This window comes from Globicephala melas, chromosome X (assembly GCF_963455315.2).
Source record: "Globicephala melas chromosome X, mGloMel1.2, whole genome shotgun sequence".
NCBI classification, from domain to species: domain Eukaryota; kingdom Metazoa; phylum Chordata; class Mammalia; order Artiodactyla; family Delphinidae; genus Globicephala; species Globicephala melas.
In genome coordinates, this window is record NC_083335.1 from 48,212,636 (window position 1) to 48,228,685 (window position 16,050).

Below are 16,050 nucleotides of genomic sequence, written 5' to 3' on the forward strand. Positions count from 1 at the left end.
TTTTCAGATAACAGGTGTGTTAAGAAGTGCTATGGGATAAAAACTAATATGAAAAATGTGTTAAAATTTGTATCCCCACAATCATAGTGTCTCGTGGGTACTGAGAATATTTGCAAGTGTTGAGTTATATCCTCAATTTAAATTTAGAAAGTTGAATTGTGAAAATGACTCTACTACCCAAAGCAATCTATAGATTCAATGCAATCCCTATCAAACTACCACTGGCATTTTTCACAGAACTAGAACAAAAAGTTTCACAATTTGTATGGAAACACAAAAGACCCTGAATAGCCAAAGCAATCTTGAGAACGAAAAAAGGAGCTGGAGGAATCAGGCTCCCTGACTTCAGATTATACTACAAAGCTACAGGAATCAACACAGTATGGTACTGCCACAAAAACAGAAAGATAGATCAATGGAACAGGATAGAAAGCCCAGAGATAAACCCATGCACATATGGACACCTTATCTTTGATAAAGGTGGCAGGAATGTACAATGGAGAAAGGACAGCCTCTTCAATAAGTGGTGCTGGGAAAACTGGACAGATACATGTAAAAGTACGAGATTAGATCACTCCCTAACACCATAAACAAAAATAAGCTCAAAATGGATTAAAGACCTAAATGTAAGGCCAGAAACTATCAAACTCTTAGAGGAAAACATAGGCAGGACACTCTATGATATAAATCACAGCAAGATCCTTTCTGATCCACCTCCTAGAGTAATGGAAATAAAAACAAAAATAAACAAATGGGACCTAATGAAACTTCAAAGCTTTTGCACAGCAAAGGAAACCCTAAACAAGACCAAAAGACAACCCTCAGAATGGGAGAAAATATTTGCAAATGAAGCAACTGACAAAGGATTAATCTCCAAAATTTACAAGCAGCTCATGCAGCTCAATAACAAGAAAACAAACAACCCAATCCAAAAATGGGCAGAAGACCTAAATAGACGTTTCTCCAAAGAAGATATACAGACTGCCAACAAACACATGAAAGAATGCTCAACATCATTAGAGAAATGCAAATCAAAACTACAATGAGATATCATCTCACACCAGTCAGAATGGCCATCATCAAAAAATCTAGAAATAATAAATGCTGGAGAGGGTGTGGAGAAAAGGGAACACTCTTGCACTGCTGGTGGGAATGTGAATTGGTTCAGCCACTATGGAGAACAGTATGGAGGTTCCTTAAAAAACTACAAATAGAACTACCATATGACCCAGCAATCCCACTACTGGGCGTATACCCTGAGAAAACCAAAATTCAAAAAGAGTCATGTACCAAAATGTTCATTGCAGCTCTATTTACAATAGCCCAGAGATTGAAACAACCTAAGTGCCCATCATTGGATGAATGGATAAAGAAGATATGGCACATATATACAATGGAATATTAGCCATAAAATGAAAGGAAATTGAGCTATTTGTAATAAGGTGGATAGACCTAGAGTCTGTCATACAGAGTGAAGTAAGTCAGAAAGAAAAAGACAAATACCATATGCTAACACATATATATGGAATTTAAGAAGGGAAAAAAATGTCATGAAGAACCTAGGGGTAAGACAGGAATAAACATACAGACCTACTGGAGAACGGACTTGAGGATATGGGGAGGGGGAAGGGTGAGCTGTGACAGGGAGAGAGAGAGTCATGGACATACACACACTAACAAACGTAAGGTAGATAGCTAGTGGGAAGCAGCCACATGGCACAGGGATATCGGCTTGGTGCTTTGTGACCGGAGGGGTGGGATAGGGAGGGTGGGAGGGAGGGAGATATAAGAGGGAAGAGATATGGGAACATATGTTTATGTATAACTGATTCACTTTGTTATAAAGCAGAAACTAACACACTACTGTAAAGCAATTATACCCCAATAAAGATGTTTAAAAATAAATAAATAAATTTAGAAAGTTGAATGCTATTGTTCCACTAACAGAAGATCATTCATATTGTATGATGAACTTGATGTTTATTCTATTATATTCTCTGCTGTGCAGAGAAAAATCTTGTCCTGATTCATTCTAGTGTAATTATAGTCTATAACTACCATTCAATGTTTTTAATTTAAAATTATCTATAATAATTTTGCATGTTGGTGTATATGTACCAAAACTTGTAGAACAGTAAGTGTCCTAACGGGGATCTTTGGAAATGCTCTGAATTCCAAATATTCATTTCCTGTCATTGAGTATCATCAAGATTTCATGCATTAAAAAATAAAATTAAATATTTAAATGCAATTATCCAAGTTTATTTTCCTCCCCCATTTTCGTATGACACAATAGAACAAGAATCATAGTTGTAGCTGCATATTAGGGACTACCTAATAATGTCTTATTTGAATGTCTTAGCATTTGGGATATATATCTTTAGGCTTGGGTTATATTCAAAGCAAAAAAAAAAAAAGAAACAAAAAATAAAATAAAAATTAGGTCAAATTATGCATTCAGAGACATATTTCTTATTACTAATATGATTGGCTCTACTCATCCATATGAAATACAGACTATAAAAATCTGAAACATTGCTCAAACTGATGACAGTTATTAAGCTGGTTTGTATGTTGAAATGAGCAATTTAAAAATGTGTAGAATAATTGAGAAGCTCCACAGCTTTTTCATAGTAAAGTTTTGCCATGTAAAGGTGAAAACTTTTGACAAAAACAGGCCTTCAAACTTTTTATTAAGTAACACTTGAGTTAAAAGGCAGCTATTTTTATGTGTGAAAATGAGTTTGGTGGCCTCAGTCCAGGTTCTAGCAAATATTTGTCCATTCAAAAATATTTTTCTTTGTACATTTGTGTAATTATTGGAGAATATTCTGTACTCATCATATGATGCATTTTGGGAAATATAGACTTTTGCTCCTCAGGGAAAGGAAAGCAGCAACTCTCACTCTTTGCCTGCATAGCAGAATTTTTGTAATGTGCTGCAGTTGCCAGCTCCTGTCTTCAGCAGGACAGTATTTTCCAAGTTAGAGTTTCCTAGAAAAAATATAGGAGATAATAAAAAGTGTGTTTTGATATTGGAGCTAGTGCAATAAGATAAGAAAGTAAATAGAAGGTATTCAGATGGAAAAGGAAGGTGTAAAATGTCATTCACAGATTATACAATTGCATATGTAAAAAAAAAACCAAATCATAGATTTTTAAAACTCCTGAAATTAATAAACAAATATAGCAATGTTGTGGGATTCAAGGTTAATATACAATTATTACTTGCCTTCCTATACTAGTAATGAACAGTTGAAATTTCAAAAGAAACAATGTTATTTACAAAACACCAAAAAATGAAATGCACAGATATAAATCTAATAAAATATGTATAGAATCTATGTGGGGAAAGCTAAATAACTGTGAAAGAAATCAAAGAATATCTAAATAAGTGGAAAGATATTCCAGGTTCATGGATTGAAAGATGCAGTATTGTTAATATGACAATTTCTCTCAAATTGATCTATAGATTCAATTAAAGTCCCAGTAAGCACTTTCGTACCTATCATGAAACTGATTCTAAAGTTTATATGGTCATTTTTTAGTATACTAAAAACAAAAATGAAGAACAAAGCTGGGTTATTCACATTACTTAGTTTCACTGCTTTAAACTACAATAATCAAGGCAATATGGTATTAGCAAAAGAATAGACATATACGTGAATGGAATAGAAACAGTCCATAAATAAACCCACACAAATACAATCAATTTATCTTTGACAAAGGAGCAAAGACAATTCAATGCACAATTTTAAATATTTGATTTGTTGAAGATATGCTTAGAAAAAGAATGTCAAGTCTTGGGCTGGGAGAAAATATTTGGAAAACAAACATCAGATGAAGGATTTTTGTCCACAGTGTACAAAGAACTATTAAAAGCTGACTAATAAGAAAAAAACAAAATCCAATTTTTAAAATAGGGAAAAATCTATGTATTTAATTCAACAAATAAGATAAGCACATGAAAAGATGCTAAACATAATTTACCATTAAGGAAATGCAAATTGAACAATGATAAGATACTACTACATACCTCTTAGACTGGCTATAATTATTGCTAGTAAGGATGTGGAGTACAAAGAACTCTTATTGCTTGCTGGTAGGAAGGTAAAGAGGAATAGCCCTTTTGGAATACAGTTTAGTAGTATCTTACAAAGCTAAACATAATACTATCATGTGATCCAGGAATTGTGTTTCTGGGTATTTATCCCAATGAGTTAAAAACTTATGTCCACAGAAAATTATGAATGCAAATATATATAGTAGCTACAGTCATAGTCCACAAAAACTGGAAGTCCCCAATAAGTCCTCTGATGAATGGATAAAGAAACAATGGTACATCCATACAATGGAATATTGCTCAATGATTAAAACAAATAAGCTACAAAGTACCCTCCTCAATGCCCCCCCCCCAATTAATGTATCTTTAATGCACATTGCTAAGAGAAAGAAGCTACTCTAAACAAGCTAGGTATTACATGATTCCAATTATATGATATTCTGGAAAAGTTCAAAATATAAAGATGTTAAAAAGATCAGTGGGGATTTTCGGTTTCTGACCTAGAAAGTATGGAGCTAGGAAGTCACCCCTCCCAACCAAACACACACACACACACACACACACACAAATGCTGAACAAATGGAAAATCAACAACTCTGTCTAGGCCAATCAGAGAACTGAGGTCATAGGGCAAATCACTTGTCCTCAAAATTAAAGAGACAGACAGAACAATACAGAGAAACACAATTTACCTGAGCAGAAGTCCTGGAACAGAAAATTCCGTGAAAACTAGTACTGAGATAGGAATGATTAAACTGTAATTGAAAAACTACTGGAGGTTCAGTGTGGACAGTTTGAGAGTAAAAGTACCAGGGGGTGGGGAAGAAAAGTGAGTCCCCACACCTTCATGAGTTTTACCACCAGGACTCTCCCAGGTTATTACATTGAAAGCTGAGAAAACTCCTCCTCTGCTTCCAGTGGAAGTAGGGAAGAAGAAGCCATTTTAAAATATGCCCAGAGAATTCAGTTCTTCTTAAAAACATATGCCCTCGAGAGAAACTATTTTACCAAAGCCTAACTCATCTTCATAGAGGAATATACCCAACTCTAGTCCCCAATAGTCTTTCTATTTTACTTAAGAGGGAATAAACCAAGAAAAACTGAGAACTGAGAGGAGACTCAAGATGGCGGAAGAGTAAGATGTGGAGATCACCTTCCTCCCCATAAATACATCAGAAATACATCTACATGTTGAACAACTCCTACAGGACACCTACTGAATGCTGGAAGAAGACCTGAGACCTCCAAAAAGGCAAGAAACTCCCCACGTACCTGGGTAGGGCAAAAGAAAAAAGGAAAAACAGAGACAAAAGAATAGGGACAGGACCTGCACCAGTGGGAGGGAGCTGTGAAGAAGGAAAGGTCTCCACACACTAGGAAGCCCCTTCGCGGAGGGGAGACTGCTGGTAGTGGAGGGGAAGCTTCGGAGACATGGAGGAGAGCACAGCAACAGGGGTGCGGAGGGCAAAGTGGAGAGATTACCGCACAGAGGATCGGTGCTGACCAGCACTCACCAGCCCGAAAGGCTTCTCTTCTCACCTGCTGGGGCAGGCAGGGCTGGGAGCTGAGGCTCGGGCTTCAGATTGCACGGAGAGGACTGGGGTTGGCGTCGAACACAGCCTGAAAGGGGCTAGTGCGCCACGGCTAGTGGGGAGGGAGTCCGGGAAAAGGTCTGGAACTGCCGAAGAGGCAAGAGACTTTTTCTTCCCTCTTTGTTGCCTGGAGCGCGAGGAGAGGAGATTAAGAGCACTGCTAAAAGGAGCTCCAGAGGGGCGCAAACCGCGGCTATCAGCGCGGACCCCAGAGACGGGTAGGAGACACTAAGGCTGCTGCTGCCGCCACCAAGAAGCCTGTGTGCAAGCACAGGTCACTATCCATACCTCCCCTCACAGGAGCCTGTGCAGCCCGCCACTGCCAAGGTCCCATGATCCAGGGACAACTTCCCCAGGAGAATGTATGGCGCGCCTCAGGCTGGTTCAACGTCATGTTGGCTGCTGCTGCTTCAAGCTTGATCCAAACTCTGCACCCCTCCATCGCCCAAGCCTGAGAGAGCCTGAGCCCCGGAAGCAGTTGCTGCTTTAACCCCGTCCTGCCTGAGCAAAGAAGAGACGCTCTCAGGAGGCCTATATGCAGAGGCAGGGCAAAATCCAAAGCTGAACCCCAGGAGCTGTGTGAACAAAGAAGAGAAAGGGAAATCTCTCCCAGCAGCCTCAGGAGCAGAGGACTAAATCTCCATAGTCAACTTGATGTACCCTGCATCAGTGGAATACCTGAATAGAAAATGAATCATCCCAAATTGAGGAGGTGGATTTTGGGAGCAACGATATATATATATTTTTTTCCCCGTTTTCTCTTTTTGTGAGTGTGTATGTGTATGTTTCTGTGTGTGATTTTGTCAGTATAGCTTGCATTTACCATTTGTCCTAGGGTTCTGTCTGGCCATTTTTTTTTTCTTTTAGCATAGTTTTCAGTGCTTGATATCATTGGTGGATTTGATTTTTGGTTTGGCTGTTCTCTTCTTTCTTTCTTTATAATTACTTTAAAAAAATTTTATTAATTATTTTTTATATTAATAAATTTTTTATTTTATTTTATTTTTATCATTTTCTTTCTTTTTTTCTCCCTTTTATTCTGAGCTAGGTGAATGACAGGCTCTGGGTGCCCCAGCCAGGCATCACGGCTATGCCTCTGAGGTGGGAGAGCCAGGTTCAGGACACTGGTCCACCACAGACCTCCCAGCTGCAAGTAATATCAAACAGCGAAAATCTCCCAGAGATCACCATCTCAACGTCAAGCACCAGCTCCACTCAAGGACCAGCAAGCTACAGTGCCGGACACCCTATGTCAAACAACTAGCAAGACAGGAATACAACCCCACCCATTAGCAGAGGGGCTGCCTAAAATCATAATGTCACAGACACCCCAAAACACACCACCAGATGTGGATCTGCTCACCAGAAAGACAAGATCCAGCCTCATCTACCAGAACACAGACACCAGTCCCCTCCACCAGGAAGTCTACACAACCCACTGCACCAAACTTAGCCACTGGGGGCAGACATGAAAAACAACGGCAAGTATGAACCTGCAGCCTGCGAAAAGAAGACCCTAAACACAGTAAGTTAAGCAAAATGAGAAGACAGAGAAACACACAGCAGATGAAGGAGCAAATAAAAACCCACCAGACCTAAAAAATCAGGAGGAAATAGGCAGTCTACCTGAAAATGAATTCAGAATAATGAAAGTAAAGATGATCCAAAATCTTGGAAATAGAATGGAGAAAATTAAAGAAATGTTTAACAAGGACCTAGAACAACTAAAGAGCAAACAAACAATCATGAACAACACAAAAAAGAAATTAAAAATTCTCTAGAAAGGATCAATAGCAGAATAACTGAGGCAGAAGAATGGATAAGTGACCTGGAAGATAAAATAGTGGAAATAACTACCACAGAGCAGAATAAAGAGAAAAGAATGAAAAGAAATGAGGACAGTTTCAGAGACCTCTGGAAGAATATTAAATGCAACAACATTCGAATTATGGGGGGTCCCAAAAAAAGAAGAGTAAATAAAAGGGACTGAGAAAATATTTGAAAAGATTACAGTTGAACATTTCCCTAACATGGGAAATGAAATAGTTAATCAAGTCCAGGAAGCACGGAGAGTCCGATACATGGTAAATCCAAGGAGAAACACCAAGATACATATTAATCAAACTATTAAAAATTAAATAAAAAGAAAAAAATATTAAAAACAGCAAGGGAAAAACAACAAATAACATACAAGGGAATCCCCAGTAGGTTAGGAGCTGATCTTTCAGCTGAAACTCTGCAAGCCAGAAGGGAGTGGCAGAACATATTTAAAGTGATGAAAGGGAAAAACCTACAACCAAGATTACTCTAACCAGCAAGGATCTCATTCATATTTGATGGATAAATTAAAACCTTTACAGACAGGCAAAAGCTAAGAGAATTCAGCACAACAATACCAGCTTTATAACAAATGCTAAAGGAATTTCTCTAGGCAGGAAAAACAAGAGAAGGAAAAGACCTACAATAACAAACCCAAAACAATTAAGAAAATGGTAATAGGAACATACATATCGATACTTACCTTAAATGTAAATGAATTAAATGCTCCAAGCAAAAGACAAGGACTGGCTGAATGGATACAAAAACAAGACCCATATATATGCTGTCTACAAGAGACCCACTTCAGACCTAGGAACACATACAGACTGAAAGTGAGGGGATGGAAAAATATATTCCATGCAAATGGAAATCAAAAGAAAGCTGGAGTAGCAATTCTCATTGCTACTAAAGTAGCAATCTATTTTGCTAAAGACAAAATAGAGTTTAAAACAAAGACTATTACAAGAGACAAAGAAGGACACTACATAATGATCAATGGATCAGTACAAGAAGAATATATAACAATTGTACATCTTTATGGACCCAACACAGTAGCACCTCAATATATAAGGCAAATTCTAACAGCCATAAAAGTGGAAATCGACAGTAACACAATCATAGTAGCGGACTTTGACACCCCACTTTCACCATCGGAGAGATCATCCAAAATGAAAATAAATAAGGAAACACAAGCTTTAAATGATACCTTAAACAAGATGGATTTAATTGATATTTATAGGACATTCCATCCAAACACAACAGAATACACTTTCTTCTCAAGTGCTCCTGGAACATTCTCCAGGATAGATCATATCTTGGGGCACAAATCAAGCCTTGGTAAATTTAAGAAAATCGAAATCGTATCAGGTATCCTTTCAGACAACAAGGCTATGAGACTAGATATGAATTAGAGTAAAAACTCTGTAAAAAATACAAACACATGGAGGCTAAACAATACACTACTTAATAACCAAGACATCACTGAATAAATCAAAGATAAAATCAAAAATACCTAGAAACAAATGACAATGGAAACACGACAACCCAAAACCTATTAGATACATCAAAAGCCATTTTAAGAGGGAAGTTTATAGGAATACAATGCTACCTTAAGAAATAAGAAACATCTCAAATAAACAACCTAAACTTACACCTAAACCAATTAGGGAAAGAAGAACAAAAATATTCCAAAGTTAACAGAAGGAAAGAAATCATAAAGACCAGATCAGAAATAAATGAAAAAGAAATGAAGGAAATCACAGCAAAGATCAATAAAACTAAAAGCTGGTTCTTTGAGAAGATAAACAAAATCAATAAACCATTAACCAGACTCATCAAGAAAAAAAACGCAGAAGACTCAAATCAATAGAATTAGAAATGAAAAAAGGAGAAGTAACAACTGACACTGCAGAAATACAAAGGATCATGAGAGATTAGTATAAGCAACACTATGCCAATAAAATAGACAACCTGCAAGAAATGGACAGATTCTTAGAAAATCAAAACCTTCTGAGACTGAACCAGGAAGAAATAGGAAATATAAACAGACCAATCACAAGCACTGAAATTGAAACTATGATTAAAAACCTTCCAACAGGGCTGCCCTGGTGGCGCAGTGATTGAGAGTCCGCCTGCCGATGCAGGGGACATGGGATCGTGCCCCGGTCTGGGAAGATCCCACATGCCATGCAGCAGCTAGGCCCGTGAGCCATGGCCGCTGGGCCTGCATGTCTAGAGCCTGTGCTCTGCAACGGAAGAGGCCACAACAGTGAGAGGCCCACATACCGCAAAAAAAAGAAAAAAAATTCTTCCAACAAACATAACCCAGGACTAGATGGCTTCACAGGTGAATTCTATCAGATATTTAAAGAAGAGCTAACACTTATCCTCCTCAAAGTCTTCCAAAATATAGCAGAGAGAGGAACACTCACAAACTTTTTCTACAAGGCCACCATCACCCTGATACCAAAACTAGACAAAGATGTCACAAAGAAAGAAAACTACAGGCCAATATCACTGATGAACATACATGCAAAATTCCTCAACAAAATACTAGCAAACTGAATCCAACAGCACATTAAAAGGATCATACACCATGATCAAGTGGGGTGTATCCCAGGAATGCAAAGATTTTTCAATATACGCAAATTAATCAATGTGATACACCATTTTAACAAATTGAAGGAGAAAAATCATATGAACTTCTCAATAGATGCAGAGAAATATTTTGACAATATTCAACACCATTTATGATAAAAGCCCTCCAGAAAGTAGGCATAAAGGTAACTTACCTCAACATAATAAAGGCCATATATCACAAACACACAGCCAACATCATCCTCAATGGTGAAAAACTGAAAGCATTTCCACTAAGTTTAGGAAAAAGACAAGGTTGTCCACTCTCACCTCTATTATTCAACATAGTTTTGGAAGTTTTAGCCACAGTAATCAGAGAAGAAAAAGAAATAAGAGGAATCCAAATTGGAAAAGAAGAAGTAAAGCTCTCACTTTTTGAAGATGACATGATACTGTACATGGAGAATACTAAAGATGTTACCAGAAAACTACTAGAGCTAATCAATGAATTTGGTAAAGTAGCAGGATACAAAATTAATGCACAGAAATCTCTGACATTCCTATACACTAATGATGAAAAATCTGAAAGTGAAATTAAGAAAACACTCTCATTTACCATTGCAAAAAAAAAATAAAATATCTAGGACTAAACCTACCTCCAGAGACAAAAGACCTGTATGCAGAAAATTGTAAGTCACTAATGAAAAAAATTAAAGATGATACAAACAGATGGAGAGATATATCATGTTTCTCCATTGGAAGAATAAACATTGTGAAAATGGCTCTACTACCCAAAGCAATCTACAGATTCAATGCAATTCCTATCAAACTACCAATGGCATTTTTCACAGTACTAGAACAGAGAAGTTCACATTTTTTATGGAAACACAAAAGGCCCCGAATAGCCAATGCAAGCTTGAGAAAGAAAAACGGAGCTGGAGGAATCAGGCTCCTTGACCTCAGACTATACTACAAAGCTACAGTAATGAAGACAGTATGGAACTGGCACAGAAACAGAAATATAGATCAATGGAACAGGACAGAAATCCCAGAGATAAACCCACACACATATGGTCACTTTATCTTTGATAAAGGAGGCAAGAATATACAATGGAGAAAAGGTAGTCTCTTTAATAAGTGGTGCTGGGAAAACTGGACATCTATGAGTATAAGAATGAAGTTAGAACACTCCTTGAAACCATACAGAAAAATAAGCTCAAAACTGATTAAAAAACAAAATTTAAGGCCAGACACTATCAAACTCCTTGATGAAAACATAGGGAGAACACTCTATGACATAAATCACAGCAAGATCCTTTTTGACTGACCTCCTGGAGAAATGGAAATAAAAACAAACATAAACTAATTGGACCTAATGAAACTTAAAAGCTTTTGTACAGCAAAGGAAACCATAAACAAGAACAAAAGGCAACCCTCAGAATGGGAGAAAATATTTGCAGATGAAGCAACTGACAAAGGATTAATCTCCAAAATTTACAAGCAGCGCATGCAGCTCAATAACAAAAAAACAAACAGCCCAATCCAAAAATGGGCAGAAGACCTAAATAGACATTTTTCCAAAGAAGCTATACAGATTGCCAACAAACACATGAAAGAATGCTCAACATCATTAATCATTAGAGAAATGCAAATCAAAACTACAATGCGATATCATCTCACACCGGTCAGAATGGCCATCATCAAAAAATCTAGAAACAATAAATGCTGGAGAGGGTGTGGAGAAAAGGGAACCCTCTTGCACTATTGGTGGGAATGTAAATTGATACAGCCACTCTGGAAAATAATATGAAGGTTTCTTAAAATGCTAAGAATAAAACTAACATATGACCCATCAATCCCACAACTGGGCATATTCCCTGAGAAAACCATAATTCAAAAAGAGTCATGTATCACAATTTTCATTGCATCTCTATTTTTAATAGCCAGGACATGGAAGCAACCTAAGTGTCCATTGACAGATGAATGGAGAAAGAAGATATGGCACATATATACAATGGAATATTACTCAGCCATAAAAAGAAATGAAATTGAGTTATTTATAATGAGGTGGATGGATATGGAGTGTGTCATGCAGAGTGAAGTTAGTCAGAAAGAGAAAAACAAATACCGTATGCTAACACATATATATGGAATCTAAAAAAAGGAAGAACCTAGGGACATGATGGGAATAAAGACTCAGACCTAGTAGAGAATAGACTTGAAGACACGATGAGGGGGAAGGGTAAGCTGGGAAAAGTGAGAGAGTGGTAGTGTATATATGAACATGTATACACTACCAAATGTAAAATAGATAGCTAGTGGGAAGCAGTCGCATCGCACAGGGAGATCAGCTTTGTGCTTTTTGACCAGCTAGAAGGGTGGGATCGGGAGGGTGGGAGGGAAATGAAAGGGCGAGGATATATGGTGATATATGTATATGTATAACTGATTCACTTTGTTAAAAAGCAGAAACTAACACACCATTCTAAAGCAATTATACTCCAATAAAAATGTTAAAAAATAAAATTAAAAAAGAAAAGAGAAACAATACTCACTATAAAAAACAAAATAGAAAAACTGAGATATGCTTATAAAGGCCACAGCCCTGGGGTACAGCCTCCGTAAAAGACTGAGACAATTATAGGTAGATAGAATGGCTCCCTTCTCTCTCCATGCCTTACCACTACATCAATAGGGCTCTTATATAGTAACAGAATACAAGTTAAAGAACTGTAGGTTCCCTATGATTTTTAAGAAATCTCAAGGGAAACCCAGAGACAACAAGGGCAACAAAAACAAGGATAGCAGAAGAAATTTAAGCATCTGACACCTACAGCTGTAGCAAACAGTAAAGACAAACTAATCCCTAGACAGATAAACATGAAACCTCACTCTAAAGGCCTACTAACCTCAGTTTTTTAACCAGTACCTCTTATACAGCTTGCAACAAAAATATTATAAAGCATACTAAAACATACAAAACAGTTTGAAAGAGCAGGGCTTACATCAAAACAGAATTATATATTATGGAAATTTTGGAATTAGTAGACTTGGATACAACAATAAAGATTAATAGACTAGGGCTCTAACAGAAAAAAGTTGAAACTATGCAAAAACAGATGGCTAATGTAAACATGTGAGCAGACAAATAGAAGCTCAAAGAAATAATTAACTGGAAATAGTGGAAATCAAAAACAGCATCACAAAAATGAAGAATGCCTTTGATAAGTTCTTTAAATAACTGGACATGGCTGAGGAAATAATTATCAAGCTTGAAGAAATGTCAAAATAAACTTCCCAAACTAAAAAGTGAGGAGAAAATGAATGAAAATAAAAAAAAAGGATATTCAAGAATGTGGGAAAATTATAAAGTGTGTAACATAAACATAATAGGAATAAGAAAAGGAGAAGAAATATGGGAACAGAATAGTGCAGAATAGCAAAGACAAAGAAAAAATCTTGAAAGAAGCCAGAAGACCAAACTAAACATAAAATAAATCAAAACAAAAACTTACCTATAAAGGAATAAGAATAAAAATTACATTGGGCTTCTCTTCAGAAACTATGCAAGCAGGAAGAGAGTATACAATCTAATGATCTGACATGTGTATATACTGCAAAAAAGAAAATAACCACAATAAGTTTAGTTAATGTTAATCACCTTATTTAGTTACAAAATTTTTCTTGTGATGAGAACACTTAATATCTACTCCCCACCCCCCCAAAAAAACTACTCTCTTAGCAACTTCCAAATATACAACATAATATTGTTAACTATAATAACCATGCTGTTCATTACATCCCAGAACTTATAACCAGATTTTACATTTCGACCACCTTCACCCCTTTTCTCCACGCCACCCCTGCCTGTAGCAACTACCAATCTGTTCTCTGTATCTAATTTTGTTTTTAATTCCACATATAAGTGAGATCATACAGTATTTATCTTCTCTATCTGAATTATTTCAATTAGCAAAATGCCATCAAGGTCCACGTCCTCACAAAAAGCAATATTTCTTTCTTTTTATGGCTGAAAAATTATGTATGTATATATATATATATATCCATCACATTTTCTTTATCCATTCATCTGTCCATGGAAACTTAGGTTGTTTCCATGTCTTGGCTATTGTTAGTAATGCTGCAATTAACAAGGGGATGCAGATATTTTTCAAGGTAGTGATTTTATTTCCTTTAGATATATATCCAGAAGTGGAATTGCTGGATCATATGGTAGTGCCATTTTTAATTTTTTGAGGAATCTCCATACAGTTTTCCATAGTAGCTGCACCAATATACAGGGTTTCCTTTTCTCCACATCCTCGCCAGGACTTGTTATTTCTTGTTTTTATGATAATAGACATCTTAACGGCTGTGAGGTGATATTGTGGGCTATTTTCTTATTAAAGTATTGTTGATTATAATATTATATTAGTTTCAGGTGTACAACATAATGATTCAGTATTTTCATAGATTATGCTCCATATGAAGTTATTATAAAATATTGGCTATATTTCCTGTGTTGTACATTACATCCTTCTTATTTATTTTATACCTACTAGTTTGTACCTCTTAATCTCCTTCACCTATCTTGCCCCTAAAATGCCATACTATCCAAAGCAATGTTCAGATTTAATGCAATCCCAATAAAAATACCTATGACATTTTTTACAGAACTAAAATAAATAATATTAAAATTTGTGTGGAACCACAAGATTCCAAATAGCGAAAGTAATCTTGAGAAAAAAAAACAACAAGGTATCATGCTCCCTGACTTCAGACTATAATACAAAGCTCAAAACAGAATGGTACTGGCACAAAAACAGACACACAGACCAATGGACTAAAATAAAGAACCCAGAAATAAACCCACACACATATGGTCAATTTATGACAAAGAAGCCAAGAATATACAATGGGGAAAAGACAGCCTCTTCAGTAAGTGGTGTTAGGAAAACTGTAAATCTACATGTAAAAGAATAAAAGTAGAGTATTTTCTCAGCCCATAAACAAAAATAAACTCAAAATGGATTAAATATATAGGTGTAAGACCTGAAACCATAAAACTCTCAGAAGAAAACATAGGCAGTGCAGTCTTTGACATGTCTTAGCAATATTTTTTTTGGATCTCTCTGCTCAGGCAAGGGAAACAAGAACAAAAGTAAATAAATAGGACCTAATTAAAATTCAAAGATTTTGCACAGAGAAGGAAACCATCAACAAAACAAAAAGGCAACCTACTGAATGGGAAGAGGTGTTTGCAAATGTATGTCTGATAAGAGGTAAATGTCCAAAATTTGTAATGAACTCATACAACTCAATATCAAAAAAAAGCCCAACAAACTGATTAAAAAACGGACAGAGATCTGAACAGGCATTTTTTCAAAGAAGACATACTGATGGCCAACAGGCACATGGAAAGATGCTCAATATCACTAATCATGAGAGATATGCAGAAGCTTTTTTGTTTGATGTAATCCCACTTGTTTATTTTTGCTTTTGTCACCTTTGTTTTCAGGGTCTAATTCAAAAAATCATTGCCAAGACCTATGTTAATCTTACACCTATGTTTTCTTTTAGCAGTTTTATGGTTTCAAGTCTTACACTGAAGTCTTACATCCAATTTGATATGATTTTTGTGTATGGTTTAAGATAGGTGTCCAGTTTCATTCTTTTGCATGTAGCTGTCCAGTTTGCCAATACCACTTATTGAAGAGACTACCGTTTCCCCATTGCATATTCTTGGCTCCTTTGTCATAAATTAATTGATCATGTATGCATGGGTTTCTTTGTGGAGTATGCTGTTTTATTGATCTGTGTGTTTGTTTTTATGTCAATGCCATATTATTTTGATTACTGTAGATTTTGTAATATAGTTTGAAATAAGAAAGTGTGATACATACAGCTTTAATCTTTCTCAAATTTGCTTTGGAATCTTTTGTGGTTTCATAAAAATTTTAGAATTGTTGTATTTCTGTGAAAAATGCCACTGAAATTTTT